Source organism: Felis catus, chromosome X, assembly GCF_018350175.1.
Source record: "Felis catus isolate Fca126 chromosome X, F.catus_Fca126_mat1.0, whole genome shotgun sequence".
Lineage (NCBI taxonomy): Eukaryota > Metazoa > Chordata > Mammalia > Carnivora > Felidae > Felis > Felis catus.
In genome coordinates, this window is record NC_058386.1 from 91,436,267 (window position 1) to 91,457,599 (window position 21,333).

The following is a 21,333-nucleotide window of genomic DNA, read 5'->3' on the forward strand; positions in this document are numbered from 1 at the left end:
TATCCCCTTTAAGTGTGACATCTGTTTCCTCCTGTGACCCTGACTAAAACATCATAAGGCCAATCTAGTACTCAAAGGAATGTACTGGGGTTTCTAAGGCATGAGAGCAAAAGGGTCTAGGTGACAGACAACACTCAAAGTCTGATGAGGGGTTGAATCCTGGTTCTCAATTATCAGTCTATTGTAATAAGAATCCTGACCATATCTGAAGGTTCCATAACACAGAACCCAGCTTCCTGAGAAGGAACTTGTCAGGTCTAGGCAGACAGACAAGATAGTCCTCATTCGCACCAAAAAACTGAGGCAGAAGCTCAGTCATCTAGACTGAATGACCATGGGTTAAGGGACAGAAATGCCACAGGGACAGGAGTCCAGGGGTCACTCCGGTCTCACTGGACACCATGGATGGGGAAGAACAATCAAGACCAAACCTACCAACTGGAGAAATAAAGCTCCCAATACACTGCCAGTCATGGCTGAGATTTGTAGGGCAATCGAGCAGGCCTAGGATGGCAAGTAAATGGCTTTGAAGACTAATGAAGTGGGAGAGGCCAGATTGTGGAAGGAATTAAGTACCAAAGAAAAGGGGTTTGGATTTGAAGCTATAGGAAATAAGGAGCCATTGATGACTTTTTAACATTTAATATCAATGACCTTTGATAAGTCATTTGTTATGTGAATGATTTAGAAATGTCTTTACTGCCGGTACTGAGAGAAGTGGGTGACAATGATGATGATGTTAGCAGTTACCATTTATTGAACACCTACTAGATGTCAGGTGCATGCCCCACTTATGCATAATATATTATTTAATCTTTGCAATGATATACATTGTCAGTATTATTGTTATCCTCACATTACAATTGAAGTAACTGAGGCTCAAAACAATGGTTTAACATTTTGCTCAAAGTGCTAGAGCTAGAGTGGAGCCTAAAATTGGATGGCTTCAAACCCTGTGAATATAATCTCTGTAATAGACCATCCCCATTCATTGTCTTCTCCTCACCTCCAGTCTACCTATGGGCTTTTTGTCTTAAAGTTGGCATATTTCCCTCAGCAATATTACAAAGGATACCAATTTACCAGCCTTATTTATGAGCGCCAAACACTGCCTTTATTGTCAGGCAGATACTGGGCTCTTTGCCAAAGTGACGGCCCTGATATGTATCTTCTTTCAATCCTCCTGCATTTGGACAGCAGATGATGAGAAAGGAGAGTCTGGAAACTTTGGAGCTGACTTTGGAGTTGCCCTCTATAGTTGCCCCAAGGAGGTCTTAGAATGAGTCACCAACTTTCCAGACTGCATTTACCGATCCTTGGAGAGGAAATGTTATCCATCACTGGCATTGTACTCCTATGGCCCTCAGCTTCCAGTGACCCCAAAGCTTTGGGAAGATACCTCATGCCCTTGGAATAGAAAAGAAATTCATCTTCAAAAAAACTAAACTCTCATTAGCATTAGATGTTCAATGGTCTTCCTTCCACTTTCATATACTATTTTTAAGTAAATGTCTGAGTTAAAAAGACCCTTAAGAATCTAGTCCAACCTCTTCAGCTTACACATTGGAAAACTGAGTTTCATAGAGTAGAAAGGACCAATAGGTGGTCTCATAGTAAGTGAATGTTAGAGCAAGGACTAGAGCCCAGATTTTCTGGCCTCCTGGTCAGTTGCCCTTTCCTGTTTCTTTTTTATTATCTACTCATGGTTTATTTTTCACAACTAGTGTGTAAGCTCTTAAAGATAGTGACCTGTTATGTATATTTTTGTGTGACTGTAAAATTCTTAAAGGTGCTTGGCATGCAGTGGGTTCTCTGTGAATGTTTGTTGATTAGACTGTTTTTTCCCACAGTTGACCATAGTTGAAGCAGAAGAGATCTCTTTCAGGTTTTGGACAATGGCTCAGTTTGGAACCATCTTCCCCATTTTAATTTCATTTTTCCATTGGTCCAATGGAAAAGCCAGTTGAATCTATTCATTTAGCAAAAGACCTATCAAAGAAGCCCAGCTCCCTAAAGGATATTGTCTAATCCTAATTCTTAGAAAAACTCAGGAAACAAACTTCCTAACAAAGCCTGATTCCATTTCTTTCTCTGAGAGCTAAAAGTTGGAGAAGTCTTATTGGCACTATGCTAGGGGCATTATATGGTATTCTCATTTATTCTCAGAAACAACCTATACACAGAAGTTTAAATTGGCAAAGATTATAAAGCCACTAAGTGGGATAACTTAGATTTTTCTCTTTCTCTTTAAATTCACCTAGAATTCACACACAATAAAATTCGTCATTTTAAAGTGTATTCAGTGCCTTTCAGTACATTTACAATGTTGTGCAACCATCGTTACTCTCTAACTCCAGAATGTATTTATCATCTGCAAGAGAAATTCTGCACCTAGTAAGCAGTCCTTCCCCATTCTCCTCTGCCTCCAGCCCCTAACGACTCATAGTTTGCTTTCTTTCTTTTTATTTTTTAATGTTAATTATTTTTGAGAGAGAGAATGAGAGAGAGAGAGAGAGAGAGAGAGAGAGAGAGAATTCAAAGCAGGCTCTGGGGTCTGAGCTGTCAGCACAGAGCCAGACACAGAGCTTTGAACCCATGAACCGTGAGATCATGACTTGAGCTGAAGTCAGATGCTTAACCGACTGAGCCACCCAGGTGCTCCTGGTTTCTATCTCAATGGATTTATCTCTTCTGAATGTTTCATATACATGGAATTATACAGTATGTGGCTTTTTTGTGTCTGGCTTCTTTCACTTAGAATTATGTTTTTGAAGTTCATCCATTTTGTGGCAAGTATCTATGCTTAATTTATTTTATGGCCAAATAATTTTCCATTGTGTTAATATACCACATTTTATTTATTCATCATTTGATGGACATTTAGGTTGTTTTTATATTTTGGCCATAGTGATCAGTCCTGCTGTGTACATTTGTGTGAATGTATTTGTTGAATATCTATATTTAATTATTTTCAGTATATGTTTAGAAGAGGAGTTGTTAAGTCTTATGATAATTCTGTTTCTTTTTTTTGAAGAACTACAGCATTTTACATTCCCAACAGCAATGTCTGAGGGTTCCAATTTTTCCATACCCTCACCAAGACTTGTTATTTTTTGTCTTTTTGATTATAGTGTACTTGGTGGGTATTGAAGTAGAATCTCATTGTGTTTTGATTTGCATTTCCTTAATGACTAATGGTGTTAAGCATCTTGCCACGTATGTCTTGGCCATATGCATATCTTATTAGAAGTGTCTATCCAAAGCTTTTGTCCATTTTTTAAATTGAGTTGTCTTTTTAATATTGAGGTGCACATGCACTTTGTATATTCTGGAGACTAGATCTTTATCAGATATGTGACTGGTAGGTATCTGCTCCCATTCTTGGGATTGCTTATTTTATTTAAAAAAAACAATTTAATGTTTTTTTTTTTTATTTTTGAGAGACAGAGAGATGGGGGGGGAGGGGCAGAGAAATACGGAGACACAGAATCCAAAGCAGCTTACAGGCTCTGAACTGTTAGCACAGAGCCCAATGCAGAGCTCGAACTCACAGACCGTGAGATCATGACTTGAGCTGAAGTTGACACTTAACTGCCTGAGCCACCCAGGCACCCCTGGATTGCTTATTTTATATTCTTTATAGTGTTCTTTGAAGCACAAAAGTTTAAAATTTTTATAAAGTACAATTTATTTTTTTTCTTTGTGCTTTTGGTGTCAGATCTAAGACACCATTGCTAATGCAAGGTCATGAAAATTTATACCTGTGCTTCCTTCTACATGTTTATGGTTTTAGCTTTTTAGGCTGTTGATCCACTTTAAGTTAATTTTTGTAAATAGTGTGAAGTAGGAGTCAAACTGAATGTTTCCTTTGCATGTAGATATCCAGTTGTCCCAGCGACATTTGTCAAAAAGACTACCCATTCATTCCCAAATTATTTTAGCATCATTTACATTGAACATAACTACTGATAAGGTAGATTTATGCCTGGTATTTTTCTATTTGTTTGCTATAAGTTTTATGTTTTTTTTTCTTGTTTCTCAGTTACTCCAATATTGCCTTCTTTTGTGCTATAGATATTTTCTGATGTAACAGTTTCATTCCTTTGTCGTTTATATTGCTGCATACTTTTGTGTTACGTTTTGCATTTGTTTTAGTCGTTGAACTGGAAATTGCCAATACTAATTGTAACAATTTATTTCAAATTAATACCAGGTTAATTTTGATAGCATACAAAAATTTTGTTTCCCTATAGCTATGTTCCCCACTCCATTAATGCCGTTATTGTCACAAATTACATCTTTAAACACTGTTTGCTCTTCATCATCAGTGAAATGATTCTTCATAACTTTTGTCCATGTTCTAATTGGCTTGTTTATTTATTTTTTTACGATTGAGTGTGGGGATTCTTTTATACATTCTAGACACTAGTTCTTTGTCAGATATGTGAATTTCAAATTCTTTCTCCCCATTTGTAGTTTGCCTTTTCATCCTCTTATCAGCATCTTTAGCAGAGTAGAAGTTTTTAGTTGTTATGAGTTCAAATTTGTTCGTGTGTTTATTTATTTATTGGAGTTCCAATATAATTTTTTAATTCCGGTATAGTTATATACAGTTTTATATTAGTTTCAGGTGTACAATATAGTGATTTAAAAAATTCATACATCACTCAGTGCTCATCACCACACTGTGTACTCCTCAATCCCCATTGCCTATTTCACCCATTGCCCCTGCGCACCCCCCTCTGATAACCACCAGTTTCTTCTCTATAGTTAAGACTGTTTCTTGATTTCTTTTCCTTTGCCCATTTGTTTTGTTTCTTAAATTCCCCCTATAAGTGAAATCATATGGTATTTGTCTTTCTCTGACTTATTTCGCTTAGCATTATACTCCCTAACTCCATCCATGTTGTTGCAAATGGCACGATTTCATTCTTTCTTATGGCTAAATAATGTATTGTTCATACATACCATATATTCTTTATCCATTCACCTATTGGTAGATACTTGGGCTGCTTGCATAGTTTGGCTACTGTAAGTAATGCTGCAGTAAACATAGGGGAGCATGTATCCTTTTGAATTAGTATTTTTGTATTTGGGGGGTAAATACCCAGTACTGCAATTACCGAATTGTAGGGTAGTTTTATTTTTAACTTTCTGAGGACTCCATACTGTTTTCCAGTAGCTGTACTGATTTGCATTCCCACCAAGAGTGCAGGAGGGTTCCCCTCTCTCCACATCCTCTCCAACACTTGTTCCTTCTTGTGTTCTTGATTTTAGCCATTCTGACAGGTGTGAGGTATTATCTCATTATAGTTTTGATTTGCATTTCCCTGACATTATAGTTTTGATTTGCATTTCCCTGATGATAAGTGATGTTGAGCATATTTTCATGTGTCTGTTGGCCATCTGGATGTCTTCTTTAGAGAAATGTCTGCTCATTTCTTCTGCCCATTTTTTAACTGGATTGTTTGTTTTTTGGGTGTTGAGTTGTATCAATTCTTTACATGTTTTGGATATTAACCTTTTATTGGATGTGTCATTTGCAGATATCTTTTCCCGTTCCATCGGTTGTCCTTTAGTTTTGCTGATTGATTCCTTCACTGTACGGAAGCTTTTTATTTTGATTCTGTCCTCATAATTTATTTTTGCTTTTATTTCTTTTGCCTCAGGAGACATACCTAGAAAAACATTGCTATGGGTGACGTCAAAGAACTTACTGCCGGTGTTATCTTCTAGAATGTTTATGGTTGCAGGTCTCATATCTAGGTATTTAATCCATTTTGAGTTTATTTTTGTGTATGGTGTATAAGAAAGTTGTCTAGTTTCATTCTTTTGCTGTAGTAAAAATTGGAGTCCAGAATTGAAATACCTGCAGCTTTGCTTTTCTTTTTTCAAGATTGCTTTGGCAATTTGGGGTCTTTTGTGATTCTTAATGTCTTTCTTATTTCTTTCCTTCTTCTGGCTTTAGGTTGTTTTTGTTGTTCTTTTTCTAGATCCTTTAGGTATAAAGTTAGGTTGTTGATTTGAGACTTTTCTTGCTTTTAAGTTAGGCCTAACTATCCTCTGAGAACAATTTTTGCTGCATTCCAGAGGTTTTGAACACTTGTATTTTCATTTTTTTTGTTTCCATGTACTTTTTTATTTATCCCTGATTGACTCATTCACTGTTTAGTAGCATGTTATTCAATGTCCATATATTTATGGTCTTTCCAGATTTTTTTGTTGTTATTGTTGACTTCTAGTTTCACAGCGTGTGGTCAGAAAAGATGCATGCATTCAATCTTCTTGAACTTGTTGAGGCTTGTTTTGTGGCCTAATATGTGATCTATTCTGGAGAATGTTCCATGTTCACTTGAAAAGAATGTGTATTCTGCTGTTTTAGGATGGGATGTTCTGAATATATCTGTTAGATCCATCTGGTCCAGTGTATCATTCAAAGCCACTGTTCCCTTGTTGCTTTTCTGTTTGGATGATCTGTCCATTGATATGAGGGGGGTGTTAAAGTTCCCTACTATTACTGTGTTATTATCAGTTCCTTTATGTTTGTTATTAACTGTTTCATGTATTTGGGTGCTCCTATGTTGGATGCATAAATACTTATAATTTTTATATCTTCTTGTTGGTTTGTCTCCTTTATGATCATATAGTATCCTTCTTTGTCTCTTGTTATTGTTTTATTTTTTTATTTTTATTTTTTTATTTTTTTAAAATGTTTATTGATTTTTGGGAGAGAGAGAGAGAGAGAGAGAGAGAGAGAGAGAGAGAAACAGAGTGTGAGTGGGGGAGGGGCAGAGAGAGAGAGGGAGACACCAAATCTGAAGTAGGCTCCAGGCTCTGAGCTGTCAGCACAGAGCCCGATGCAGGGCTTGAACGCATGAACTGTGAGACCATGACCTGAGCCGGAGTCGGACGCTTAACCGGCTGAGCCACCCAGGCACCCCTCTTGTTATTGTTTTAAAGTCTAGTTTATCTGATATTAGTATTGCTCCTTGGGCTTTCTTTTGAAATCCTTTTGCGTGATAAATATTTCTCTATCCTTTAGGTCTAAAATGAATCTCTTGTAGGTGGCATATACATGGATCTTGTTTTTTTATCCACTGTGTCACCCTATGTCTTTTGATTGGAGTGTTTAGTCCATTACATCCAAAGCAATTTTTGATAGATATGTACTCACTGACATTTTGTTACTTGTTTTTTTAGTTGTTTTTGTAGTTGTTCTTTGATCCTTTCTTCTCTTTGTCTCTTTGATGTTTTTGTTTTGTTTTGTTTTGTTTTCTTAGTGATATACTTGGATTCCTTTCTCTTTATTTTTGCATATCTGTTACTGTTTTTTTGATTTATGGTTACGAGTTGAGTTATATGTGACATTTTCTGCATACAGCAGAAGCTGATGGTCACTTAATTTTTAACCCATTCTTTACTCTTCTCCTCTCCATGGTCCAGAAATTTGGTATCATATTTTACATCCTTTTATTTTGTGCTTCTCTTGACTGATTTTTAGTGGTATGCTTAATTTTTTTGCTTTGGTCCTTCCAATTTTTCTTACTCTTATGAGTTTTGTTTTCTACTCACAGAGTCCCCTTAACATTTCTTGTAGAGCTGGTTTAGTCATCATGAATTCTTTTGAGTTTTGTTTGTCTGGAAACTCTTTATATCTCCTTCTATTCTGAATGATAGGATTCCTGGATAGAGTATTCTTGGCTGCAGATTTTTCCCTTTCAGCATTTGAATATGTTGTGCCACTCCCTTCTGGCATGCGAAGTTTTTGCTGAAAAATCAGTGATAGCCTTATAGGGTGTCCTTTGTATGTAACTGTCATCTTTTCTCTTGCAACCTTTACCATTCATTCTCAATGACTATATTTTTGCCATTTTAATTTCTGTGTCTTGGTGTGTACCTCCCTGGGTTGAGTTTGTTGTGGTACTTCTGTGCCTCCTGAATCTGGATCTTTGTTTCCTTCTCCAGATTCAGGAAGTGTTCAACTATTATTTCTTCAAATACATTTTCTGCCCCTTTCTCTCTATTCTTCTGGGATCCCTTTAATGAAAATGTTATTTCACTTGATGGTGTCACTGAATTCTCTAAGTCTATTCTCATTATGAACTATTCGTCTCTTACATGTTCAGGTTGATTGCTTTCCATTATTCTATGTATACTTCCATTATTCTATCCTCCAGCTCACGGATATATTCCTCTACTAGTAGTCTACTATTTTTTCCATTGATTGGATTCCTTAATTCATTTGTTGAATTCTTCATCTCTGATATGTTACTTTTTTATCTCTTCGTCAAGGGTCTCACTGATATCCTCTACCTTTTCCTGAAGTATCTTTATGAGTATCTTTATGATAATTATTTTAAAATCTCTGTCATGAATATTACTCATCCCTGTTTGCTTAGATCTTCTGCTGTGATTTTGTTTTGTTCTTCCATCTGGGACATATTCCTCTGCCTCATTTTGTCTACCTCTCTGTGTCTGTTTCTGCGTGTTAGGAAAGTCAGCTGCATCTTCTGTTTCCAACAGAAGTGGCTTTATCAAGAAGAGGTCAGTGCAGTGCAATGTCACCTGTTCACCAGAACCTAGCACTTCAGGGGGGGTCTCCTATGTATGTTCCCTATGCCCTGCTGTTGTGTCTGAGTCATTTTTCTTTCAATCCAGATGTCTGCGCTGACTCTGCCTGTGGGGGCCTATGCTTTCTCTCTGTGTTTTAGTGAGACCCAGGCTGCCCAGCTCTCATGTGACCACAGGAAGGCTCTGGTGTGGGGCAGCGGTGGAAGCAAAATTTGGGTTGAGCCACTAGTCCTAGGCCAGATCCCCCAAAGCATGGCGGCTGCTGGGGCCTGGTGCATGGAGGCGGTGGCGGCAGCAGCCAGGGGTACAGTGTGCAGAGGAGGGGGTGGTGGAGGGGGCGTGCAGCCTGGGCGTATGGTGGCTATGCAGGCTGTACACGCAGGTAGTGTTAACCAAATACGCCCTGAGCCCAGGGCACACCGCTAGCACGTTAGGTGGCAAGTGTCTGTGCAGTGGTGCCTCCCACAGGTGGCTTTGTTCATGCCAGTGTGGGTGGGAGGGAAATTGGCGCCTGCCAGCACCTTTGTTCCCAGAGAAGTACCCCCCAAAGGCTCTGAAACCAGTAGAAACAGATCTCCCTCCTTTTGTGCAAGCTGTTGCTTCTATGTTGCCTCTCTGTGGGCTGCTGTCTCCTTAAGGGTGGCGACGAAGCTACCACCCTCCAGGTTCATCTAGTGCTGAGTCAGCCGACTCTGAAAGCTCTGGCTTCAAGTCCCGGTAGTTCTACAAACTATTCAGCCCCTCCGGTTTTCAAAGCCAGACTTTATGGGTATTTGTCTTACCTGTGTGGGCTCCCTGGTTCTTTTCCCTCTCTACGCCTGCAGCTCCCTCCCTTCTGTGGGCAGCTCCCAACCACTGTTTCTGCCTTTCCTAACCGCTCAGATGTGGCTTCTTCTCTGCATTTAGTTGTCAGTTTCTTCTGCCAGTCTTCAGATTGCTCTCCAATTTATTCACAAGGGTATGGGTGATGTCTAGTTGTAAACATGGGGCAGAATGAGCGTAAAGTCCTCCTGCTCTGCCACCTTCCCAAGCTACCCTGCGTTCAAATATATTGATATTTCCTTTTACGGATTATATCTTTGGTGTCAAGTCTAAGAATTTTTGCCTAGTCCTAGATCCTGAGATTTTTATCTTTTTTTGCTCATCATTTTAGATTTTATATTTAACTCAGTGATCCACTTGGAAAATTTTTTGGTATAATTTGCGTGTGTGAGGTTTAGGTCAAGGTTTTTGTTTTTTTTTTTTGTTTTTTTTCCCCCCTCATAAATGTCAAAGTGCTCACCACCATTTGTTGAAAAAGCTGTCTTTCCTCCACTGAATTGCTTTTGCACCTTTGTAAAAAATAATTTGGGCATATGTGTGTTGGTCTATTTCTGGATTCTCTATTTTGTTCTCTTGATCTATGTGTATCTCTCTATTAATAACCGTGCTGTCTTAATTATTATAGCTACGTAGCAATTCTTGAAATCAAGCAAACTGATTTGTATCACTTGTCTCTGATTGTGACCACTTTGCTCTTCTTATTCAAAGTTGCTTTGGTTATTCTAGTTCCTTTGCTATTCTGTGAAATTTTAAATTAATCCTGTCCGTATCTACAAAACATCTTGCTGACATTTTGATAGGAATTTAATAGGATTAAACCCATGTATCAAGTTGGGAAGACTTATCATCTTTATAAATGATTATCATCATTTGGAAAGATTTATTTAGATGTTCTTTGATTTCTTTCATCGGTTATGTAGTTTTCGGCATACGAACCTTCCACATGTTTTGTTAAACCTAAGTAGTTCATATTTTGAACAAATTGTATTTTTATTTATTTATTTATTTATTTTTTCAACGTTTATTTATTTTTGGGACAGAGAGAGACAGAGCATGAACGGGGGAGGGGCAGAGAGAGAGGGAGACACAGAATCGGAAACAGGCTCCAGGCTCGGAGCCATCAGCCCAGAGCCTGACGCGGGGCTCGAACTCACGGACCGCGAGATCGTGACCTGGCTGAAGTCGGACGCTTAACCGACTGCGCCACCCAGGCGCCCCCAAACTGTATTTTTAATATTAGTGTGTACATTTTTATCATTAGTATATAGAAGTACAATTGTTTTTTCTATGTTTATCTTTATATCCAGCAAGCTTGCTGAATTCATTTATCGGTCCTAGGCGAACCTTTTATAGATTTTGTAAATTCCTTGGGATTTTGTACATTGACAATCATGCCATCAGTAAGTAGGGACAGTTGTACTTCTTCCTTGGTGATGTGTGTGCCCTTTATTTACACTTCTTGCCTTATTTTACTGGCTAGAACTTCCATCACTGTGTTGAATGATATTGGTGAGAGCATACATACATCCTTGGGTTATTCCCGATCTTGGGACTAAAACATTCAATCTTTAGCATTACTTACAATGTTAGTTGTAGGTGTTTTGTAGATTCTCTTAATTAAGTTCAGAAAATTTCCTTCTATTCCTATTTTTATGAGCACTTTTATCATGAAGAGGTGTTGAATTTTGTCAAACGTGTTTTTTCTGCATCAATTGATATAGTTTACCTGATTTCTCTTCTTTAACCTGCTAGTGTAGTGGATTATACTGAATGCTGTTGAATATTGAACCAGTGTTGAATCCTTGGAATAGAGCTTACTAGGTCATCATTTATAATTCATTTCATATATTGCTGAATTCTAATTGCTAATATGTTGTGAAGGATTATTGTGCCTGTGTTCATGAGGAATATTGGTCTGGAATTTTCTTTCTTTGTACTTTCTTTGTCTAGTTTTGGTATGAGGATATTACTAGCTTCATAAAATGAATTGAGGAGTGTTCCTCCCTCTTCTATTTTCTGGAAGAGATTGTGCAGAGTTGGTATTAATTCTTTAAGTATTTGAGTAGAATTCTCTACTGAAACCATGTGGGCTTAGAGATAATGTTTGGACAGTTTTAAAATTGCAACTTTATTTCCTTAATAGTTATAGACCATTTCATATTATCTATTTCATATTGGGTAAATTGTGGTAGATTTTTTTTTGATAAACTGGTTCATTTCACCAAAGTTCTGAAATTTTTGTGTGTAGAGCTTTTTAAATAGTATTCCTTTATTATCTTTGTGATATATGCAGGATTTGTAGTGATAAACCCTGTTTTAGTTCTTGTGGTAACTTGTGACTTCTCTCTCTTTCTCTTCCTCAGTCTTTCTAGAGGGTGGTCGATTTTATTGATCTCTTCAAAAAATTAGCTCTTTGTTTCATTGATTTTTTCTCTTGATTTTCAATTTCATTGATTAAAAAAAATTTTTTTTAACGTTTATTTATTTTTGAGAGGGAGAGACATAAAGCGCGAGCAGAGGAGGGTCAGAGAAAGAGAGAGAAACAGAAGCGGAAGCAGGCTCCAGGCTCTGAGATGTCAGCACAGAGCCTGACGCGGGGATCGAACTCACGAACCATGAGATCATGACCTGAGCCGACCGACTGAGCCACTCAGGTGCCCCTCACTGATTTTTTTTTATTTCCTTCCTTTTGTTTAATTTGGATTTATTTTGCTCTTTTTTGGGTTCTTGAGGCAAGTGCTTAGACTATTGTTTTGAGGATTTCCTCTTTTTTTGCATTATAATTAATGCTCTTTTTCTTCTTTTTTAATTTTTAAATTAAAAAAAGTGACTTCCCTCTTTTCTAAGGTGTGCCTTTATTGGTATAAATTTCTGCCTTAGCGCAGCTTTAGCTGTGTCTTACAAATTTTGATTTCGTATTTTCCTTTTCATCCATTCCCATGTATTACTAAAATTTCCCTCGAGAGTTCTTTCAGTCATGTATTATTTAGATTTAGATTTAGATTTAGATATGGTTACCAAGATTTTTAGATATTTTCCTTTTATCTTTCTACTATTGGTTTCTAGTTTGACTCCATTGTGATCGGCAAATGCGTTATGTGTGGTTTTAAATCCTTTAAATTTGGTGAGGTCTTATGGCTCAGGATATGGTCTATCTTTCGATATGCACAAGGGTACTTGAAAAGAATGTGCATTCTTCAGCTGTTAGGTGCAGCAAGGAGAGGAATGTGGCCCTCTTAATGCTAGGGATGGGTGGAAGTCTAGGTTCCCCACCTGGCTTCCACTGACAACGGGGAGGGAGAAGCTCATTCTGGTCATACAGTGATGAAAGTGTCAGCTTCTTGCTTCTCCTTATCCGGCCCCACCCCGGCATGGAAGTTAGGCTGCCTCATTGTAACCTTGGGAGTGTGGGAGTCGAAGCTGTCTATTCTGCCTTCAATGGTTAGGGTGAGGTCATGAGTTTTTCTGTGGTATATGGCTGGAATATAGTAGTATTGCACTGCAGTATTGTTTAAAAGTTTTCTTTTGTTAGGCTTCTTCATTCTTGATTCTCTGGCTAAAGAGCAGGCTTTTGTTGGCATTTTTTGGGACTGCATCCATTGGTATTACCATGTTATTGGCTTCTTCCACCACAAGTCTGAGGTATAGGAGGCAGAACGAAAAGTGAAGGACCGTATCTCCATGTTGTTTCCTGTTCCTGAGGTCTCTCGTTGCTGTGCTTTCTTCTCTTCACCCTTAAGAATCTTCTTATGTTTGCCTCTTATGTAATTTTCAGGATTTTAGTTGTACTTAGTGGGAGAAATAGGGAAAAGTATGTCGACCAAATATTTCTGGAAGCCGAAGTCCTAAATTAGTTTCTGTAGATGTCAGTTTTATGACTGGCTTCTCTTCACAGCCTCATAAATAGCTAATCCCTGACTTCTTTTCCATGGTACAGAGAAACAAAAGAAGAGAAGTTCAGAACAGAAGGCCTCATCTGAGCAGCTGATATTGAGCACATGGTGAGGGATTAGGACTCAGCAAAAAAAAAAAAAAAAAAGCAACTGGGCAGAAAATGGAATACTAAAGAGATCTGGGGTTGTGATGGTCCATAGGGAGGGCAGCATGCTCTGAAGAGATATGTGTATGTGTGGATAAATGAGGCAGAAGGAAAAAAACTTGTGTATGCTATTTTTTTGTATTCTCAAAAGAGAGGAAATGAATTGCAAATGAGTTTGGCATATGTTCAAGGAACAGAGATGGATATGCCACTTTCTAACACATAATTCACTTTCTAACCTGTTTACCTTTCTAACCTGTCTTTGTCTTCCCACTAGTATATAAGCTCCACGAAGGCAGGGATTTTCATCTGAATTGTTTACTAATGTATCCTCAGAGCCTAGAATGGTGTCTGGCATGTAGTAGGCTCCCAATAAATATTGGTTGAATAAATGTATAAGTGAATGAATGGCTTGGATATTGGGACACCTAGATTCTGGTCCTGACTTTGCCACTAACTAGAGATCTTAACCAGGCCATATTCCTTTCCCTGGGCCAAGTTTCTGAAGTTATAAAAGATGAGGATTGCACTAAAACATCGTTTAGGTCCTTTTGTCCTCTCTTATTCAATAGTTCTGTGAATATTTATTCTTTTCCTATAACCTATTTATGACATCCATTCATCCACTTACTCACCCATCCACTCATTTATTCCTCTATCCATCCTTCCATTTATCTATCCATCCAACTATCCACCCATCCAGCATTTCTTGGCTGCTTTCTCTTTTTTTCTTGATCCCCCTTTATCTCTTTTAACCTTTCTCCCACCCACCTCCCCTCTGAAAACCACCAGTTTGTTTTCTGAATTTAAGAGTCTGGCTTTTTGTCTCCTTTTTTTCCTTTGTCCGTTTGTTGTGTTTCTTAAATTCCACATAAGATTGCAACTGTTTGGTGTTTGTCTTCCTCTGACTGACTTATTTCGTTTAGCATTATACCCTCTAGATTCCTTCATAGATCCATCCATGTTGTGGCAAATGGCAATGGCTCATTCTTTTCATTCTTTTTATGGCTGAGTAATATTCCATCAGTCTATATATTATATATATATATATATTATATATATATATATATTATATCACTATCACATCTATCACTATAGACACTATCACATCTATCAATGTGATATGTACATAATGTTTATGTACATATGTACATATGTTATGTACAAACATAGGGGTACATATATCTTTTTCAATTAGTGTTTTTGTTTTCTTCAGATAAATACCCAGTAATGAAATGGTTGGACTATTAATATTTTTAATATTTTAATCTTTTTAATATTTTAATCTTTTTAATATTTTGAAGAACCTCCATAATGTTTTCCACAGTGGCTACGCCAGTTTGCATTCCCACCAACAGTGCACAAGGGTTCCTTTTTCTCCACATCCTCAAGAAAAATCGTTATTTCTTGTGTTTTTTGGGAGGGTTATTTTATTTTATTTTATTTTATTTTATTTTATTTATTTTTACTTTATTTTAGTTAGTTAACATATAGCACATTATTGGCTTGAGGAGCAGAACTCAGTGATTCATCACTCACATACAACACCCAGTGTTCATCACAAATGCCCTCTTTAATACCCATCACCCATCTAGCCCATCTCCCACCCACCTCCCTCCATCAACCCTCAGTTTGTTCTCTATCATTAAGAGTCTCTTATGGTTTGTTTCCCTCTCTTGTCTTTTTCCCCTGCTTCCCATATGTCCATCTGGTTTGTTTCTTAAATTCCACATATGAGTGAAATCATGTGGTATTTGTCTTCCTCTGACTGACTTATTTTGATTAACATAATATATTCTAACTCCATCCACATCATTGAAAATGGCAAAATTTCATTCTTTTTGATGGCTGGGTAATATTCCATCGTATGTATATACATACCACATCTGTCTTATCTATTTATCCATTGATGGAAATTTGAGCTCTTTCCATAGTTTGATATTGTTGATAATGCTGCTATAAACATTGGGGTGCATGTACCCCTTTGAATCTGTATTTTTGTATCTTTGGGTAAATACCTAATAGTACAATTGCTGGATCATAGGGTAGTTTTATTTTTGGTTTTTTGAGGAACCTCCATACTATTTTCCAGAGTGGCTGCACCAGTTTGCATTCCCACCAGCAGTGCAAGAGGGTTCCTCTTTCTCTGTATCCTTGCTAACACCTTTTCTTTCTTGTGTTGTTAATTTTAGCTATTTGACAGGTGTGAAGTGATAACTTATTGTGTTTTTTTTTTATTTTAGCCGTTCTGACAGGTGTGAGGTGATATCTCACTGAGGTTTCGCTTTGCATTTCCCTGATGATTAGTGATATTCAACATCTTTTCCTGTGTCTGCTGGCCATGTGTATATCTTCTTTGGAAAAATGTCTATTCAGGTCCTCTGCTCATTTTTTAATTAGATTACTTGTGGGTTTTTTGGTGTTGAGTTGTGTCAGTTCTTTATTAACCCCTTATCAGATGTATCATTTGCACATATCTTCTCCCATTGAGTAGGTTGTCTTTTAGTTTTGTTGATTGTTTCCTTTGCTGTGTAGAGCTTTTTATTTTCGTTTAGTCCCAATAGTTTAGTTTTGCTTTTGTTTTCTTTGCCTGAGGAAACATATCTAGAAAAAATGTTTTTATGGCTGTCAAAGAAATTACTGCCTATGATTTCTTCTAGGAGTTGTATGGTTTCGCGTCTCACATTTAGGTCTTTAATTCATTTTGATTTTATTTTTATGCATGGTGTAAGAAAATGGTCCAGTTTTGTTCTTTTGCATGTAGCTGTCCAGTTTGTTGAAGAGACTGTCTTTTCTCCCATTGCATATTCTTGCCTCCTTTGTCATAGATTAATTGACCATATAAACATGGGCTTATTTCTAGGGCTCTCTTTTCTGTGCCTTTGATCTATGTGTCTATTTTTGAGCCAGTACCATACTGTTTTGATTACTACAGCTTTGTAGTATATCTTGAAGACTGAGATTGTGATATCTTTAAGGTTTATTCTTCTTTCTCAGGATTGTTTTGGCCATTTGAGGTCTTTTGTGGTTACAGACAAGTTTTATTATTATTTGGTCTAGTTCTGTGAAAATTATTGATATTTTGATAGGGATTGGATTAAATCTGTAGATTATTTGGGTAGTATGGAAATTTTCCCAGTATTGGTTCTTCCAATTCATGAGCATGAAATGTCTTTCCATTTGTTTGTGTCATATTCAATTTCTTTAATCATTTTTTACAGTTTTCAGAGTAGAAGTTTTTTGCCCCCTTGGATAAGTTTATTCCTAAGTATTTTATTGTTTTGGTACAGTTGTAAATGAGATTGTTTTCTTAATTTCTCTTTCTGATACTTCATTACTAGTGTATAGAAATACAACAGTTTGTGTATATTAATTTTGTATCTTGTTACTTGACTTAATTCATTTACCAGTTCTAGTAGCATTTTTTAGCAGTCTTTAGGGTTTTCTATATATAGTATCATGTTATATGCAAATAGTGAACATTTTATTTCTTCCTTACGTATTTGGATGCCTTTTATTTCTTTTGTTGTCTAATTGCTATGGCTAGGACTTCCAATACTATGTTAAATAAAAGTGGTGAGAGTGTACATCCTTGTCTTATTCCTGATCTTACAGGAAAAGCTCTAAATTTGTCATCATTGACTATGATGTTAGCTGTGCGATTTTTATATATGGCCTTTATTATGTGGAGGTGTATTCCCTCTAAGCCTACATTGTTGAGAAGTCTTATCATGAATAGATGTTGTATTTTGTCAAATGATTTTTCTGCATCTATCAAGATGATCATATGGTTTTTATCCTTTCTCTTGTTAATGTGATGTACCTTGTTGATTGTTAAATATGGAACCATTTCCGTATCCCTGGAATAAATCTTACTTGATCATGGTGAATGATTTTTTTAAAAAAATATTATAGGATTTGATATGCTAATATTTTATCAAGGATTTTTGTGTCTATGTTTGTCAGAGCTATTAGCCTGTATCTTCCTTCTTTCTTTCTTTTTCTTTAAAAAAAAATTTTTTTTTAACATTTATTCATTTTTGAAAGGTAGAGAGAGACAGAGCGTGGACGGGGGAGGGGAAGAGAGAGAGGGAGACACAGAAACAGAAGCAGGCTCCAGGCTCCGAGCTGTCAGCACAGAGCAGACGCGGGGCTCGAACTCACAGATCGCGAGATCACGACCTGAGCCGAAGTTGGCCGCTGAACCGACTGAGCCACCCAGGCGCCCCTCTTTTTCTTCTTTCTTTCTTTCTTTCTTTCTTTCTTTCTTCTTTCTTTCTGTGTCTTTATCTGGTTTCAGTATCAGGTCAGTGCTAGCCTCATAGAATGAATTTGAAATCTTTCCTTTCTTTTCTACTTTTTGGAAGAGTTTGAGAGAAATAGATATTAACTCTTCCTTAGATATTTGATATAATTTACTTGTGATTCCAACATTTCTTGAATACTGACTGTGTGACAAGGACTTCAAGATATACAAAAATTTCTGTCAGAAGTAAAAGAAGTGATTAAAGTTGTGCAGAGTGTTACTGTGGAGAACTATGGAGTACCATGGAGTGTATAATTATGTATAACTTCTAAGCTAATGGACTAGGTAATACTCTTTGTGCTGAAAGTAGGTAAGGCCAGTGAGGTTGCAAAAGTGGGTAAGCAATCACCAGAAGAGGGAACACCAGATACAAAGGCCCTGAGGCATAAAGGGGTTTTACTCGTGTAAGGTAAAGAAAGACCAATTCATAGAAGAGTTTAGTGAGCTAAGGGCAGAAGGATATGAGATAAGATTCAAGAGGGAGACAGGTACACTGAAGTTCTTAAAAGAGTGCAAACAGACCAGCTATGTGCACATTTTATCTTTCCTTTAAGCTACCTGTGGAAGAATGGGTGAAATGATAGGTGTGGGAGGCTCCATTAACCTCCTAGTTCCCCCGTCTGCTTTTGTATTTCTTTCTTGGAGACTTTTCATAGGATAAAATAGTAGTAGATAACATTGTTAGATTAGAGTCAAGAAAGGAATGTCTGGTTAAAAGTTATTAGGTTTGTCACAAGACTGACTTTGTGTAGATCACTCCTCATAAGACCATTTGGATGAACCTAACTCCTCAGAAGGGCCCTTGAGCTCATCCAACTCTACCAAAAAATGTTTATTTTATAAGAAACACCAGATACTTCCCAGAAGTGGCTGTTAATCACATTGCACAGCAGAATTCTCCTTCAGATCATCTTTTTTTTCAGATTTTAAACAATTTTCTGGTTTAGTTATAAGAAGAGTAGTATAGCAGTAGTAGTCATCATAGTTAAAATTTATGGAGCATTTATATGTGGCAGGCATATTAATAATGGCTTTCCATGTATTATGTTGTTATGTGCCAGGCACTCTTCTAAGTGCTTCACATAACTCATTGAATCTCCACCACAACCAAGAACTTGGAACCATTATTATACCCATTTTACAGATGACATTGAAACATAGAGGAGTAAGGTTTTGTTCAAGTTCTCCCAGATTGTACGTGGGGGGTTAAAAATTCAAATTTGGGATGTCCAATTCCAGGGATCAGCTACTCAACCCTTTGGCTCTATCGTGAGCTAAGCTGCCCTGAGTTGCCAGTGCCAAAATACAAAAGGGTCAAAAATGGCAAAAGGCAACAGATACCAGAGTCCAGCTAGTGAATTAAGACTTGGAGAGGAGCACAAGCTCAGATATTGGAATCAGTTACCCAGGACATCCAAATCCGAGCAGGACGAATTTGAGCACCAAAGTTGGTGGTGTTATTACGAGTCAAAATCCAACAGGTATAAATCAGGAGTTGAGGAGGGGATATCATTCATGAGTCTGCAGTCTTTCTGGTTGGCTCTGATGGTTTGAACACATACTCCCTTTGAAAACCTGGTATCTCTTTCCCCAACAAACCCCCCAATTAAAGGTAGGCTTCTGAATTCGTCAAGATCTGTAAAAAAATTGAGAGTGGTGTCATAGAATATACAAAGCAGGAGAAGGGAAAGGAACAAGGAAGAAAGGTCCCTTTTATTACCATTATGTGAGTCTTATCCCCTCTTTGTTCTATCATTCTACTATTTCTACCTTGTTGTATCAAACGCTTACCTCAGTCCCAGATTCCCCGAGGACAATTCTTCTTCACTCACCTGCATCCCAAAGGCATCTTTAAGAGAGTAAGTGCCTTTCATCTGTGGTTATACTGTACTTGAAACATGTCAAGGACCAGAGAAATAGAAGTAACAAACAGAAAGAAAGAGAGAAGACTAAAAAGCACCTGACCCACTGGGAACACAGTTGAGAACCAGGTAATAAGGGAAAAAAGAGCCTGTGAAAAATCAAATTAGATTCAATCAAGAGCCTGTAGGAGAGCCTCCTTCTGTGTGAGACATTTGTTTTAAGACATGGATTTTGCATTACCTATTTCCTTTAAATGTGGATTGATTTTTAAAATGTTTTATTTTGAGGCAATTTTGCTACATACAGTTATAAGCAATAATACAGAGGTATCCCAGAGCACACTTTACCTCATTTCCCCCAATGATGACATCATGTATAACTATAGAACATATCACACCAGAAAATTAATATTGATATAACTCAACTATCATATATAAATTTCCCCAAGTTTATTTGTTGTGTGTTTGTGTTTGTGTGTGTGTGTGTGTGTGTGTTTATTTCTATGCAGTTTTATCACATGTGCAGATCTGTGTGACCACCACCACAGTTAAATTCTGCCCTTGTATAACCAAATTCACCTTTCTGTTGCACCCCCAACCCTATCCTTAACCCCTGGCAATCACAAATCTATTCTTTATTTCTGTAATTTTGTCATTTAAAAAAGTTATATAAATGCTATTTGTCTGTCTCTGACTTACTTCATTTAGCAATATACCCTCTAGGTCCATCCATGTTGTTGCAAATGGCAAGATTTCATTCATTTTGATGGCCGAGTAATATTCTGTTACACACGCACACACATTTCCTTTATCCATTCATCAATCCATGGACACTTGGGCTGCTTTCATATCTTTACTAATGTGACAATAAACATAGGGGTGTATATATCTTTTGAATTAGTGCTTTTGTTTTCTTTGGGTAAATACTCAGTAGTGGAATTATTGATTAATATGGTAATTCTATTTTTAATTGTTTGATGAACCTCCATACTGTTTTCCACAGTGGCTGCACCAATTTGCATTCCCATCCACAGGGCACAAGGGTTTCTTTTTCTCCATATCCTCAACAACACTTGTTATTTGTTCTGTTGTTGTTTTTTTCATTTTAGCCATTCTGACAGGTATAATATGATATCTCATTGTGGTTTTGAATGCAATTCCCTGATGATTAGTGATGTTGAGTATCTTTTTATGTGTCTATTGGCCATCTGTATGTCTTCTTCGGAAAAAAATATCTATTCATGTCTTCTGCCCATTTTTCAAAGTCAGATTATTTGTTTCTGTTGCTGTATTTTATTTTTTTGGTTTTTGGTGTTGGGTTGTTTGGTTTTTGGTGTTGGGTTGTATTATTATCCAAAATAATATCTTTTTGGATATTAACCCCTTATCAAATATATCATTTGCAAATATCTTCTTCCATTCAAAAGGATGGATGTAGAGAGTATAATAGTAAAATAAGTCACTAAGAGAAAGACAAATACCATAGATTTCACTCATATATGGGATTTAAGAAATAAAACAAAAAAACGGAGATAAACAAAAAGACAGACTTAAATATCAGGAACAGACTGGTAGTTGCCAGAGGTGAGATGGGTGGGAGAATGGGTGAAATAGCTGAAGAGGATGAAGACTACACTTATCTTGATGAGCACTGAGAAATGTATAGTATGTTGAATCATTATATTGTATACCTGAAACTAATAGAACACTGTATGTTAATTATATTTCAACAA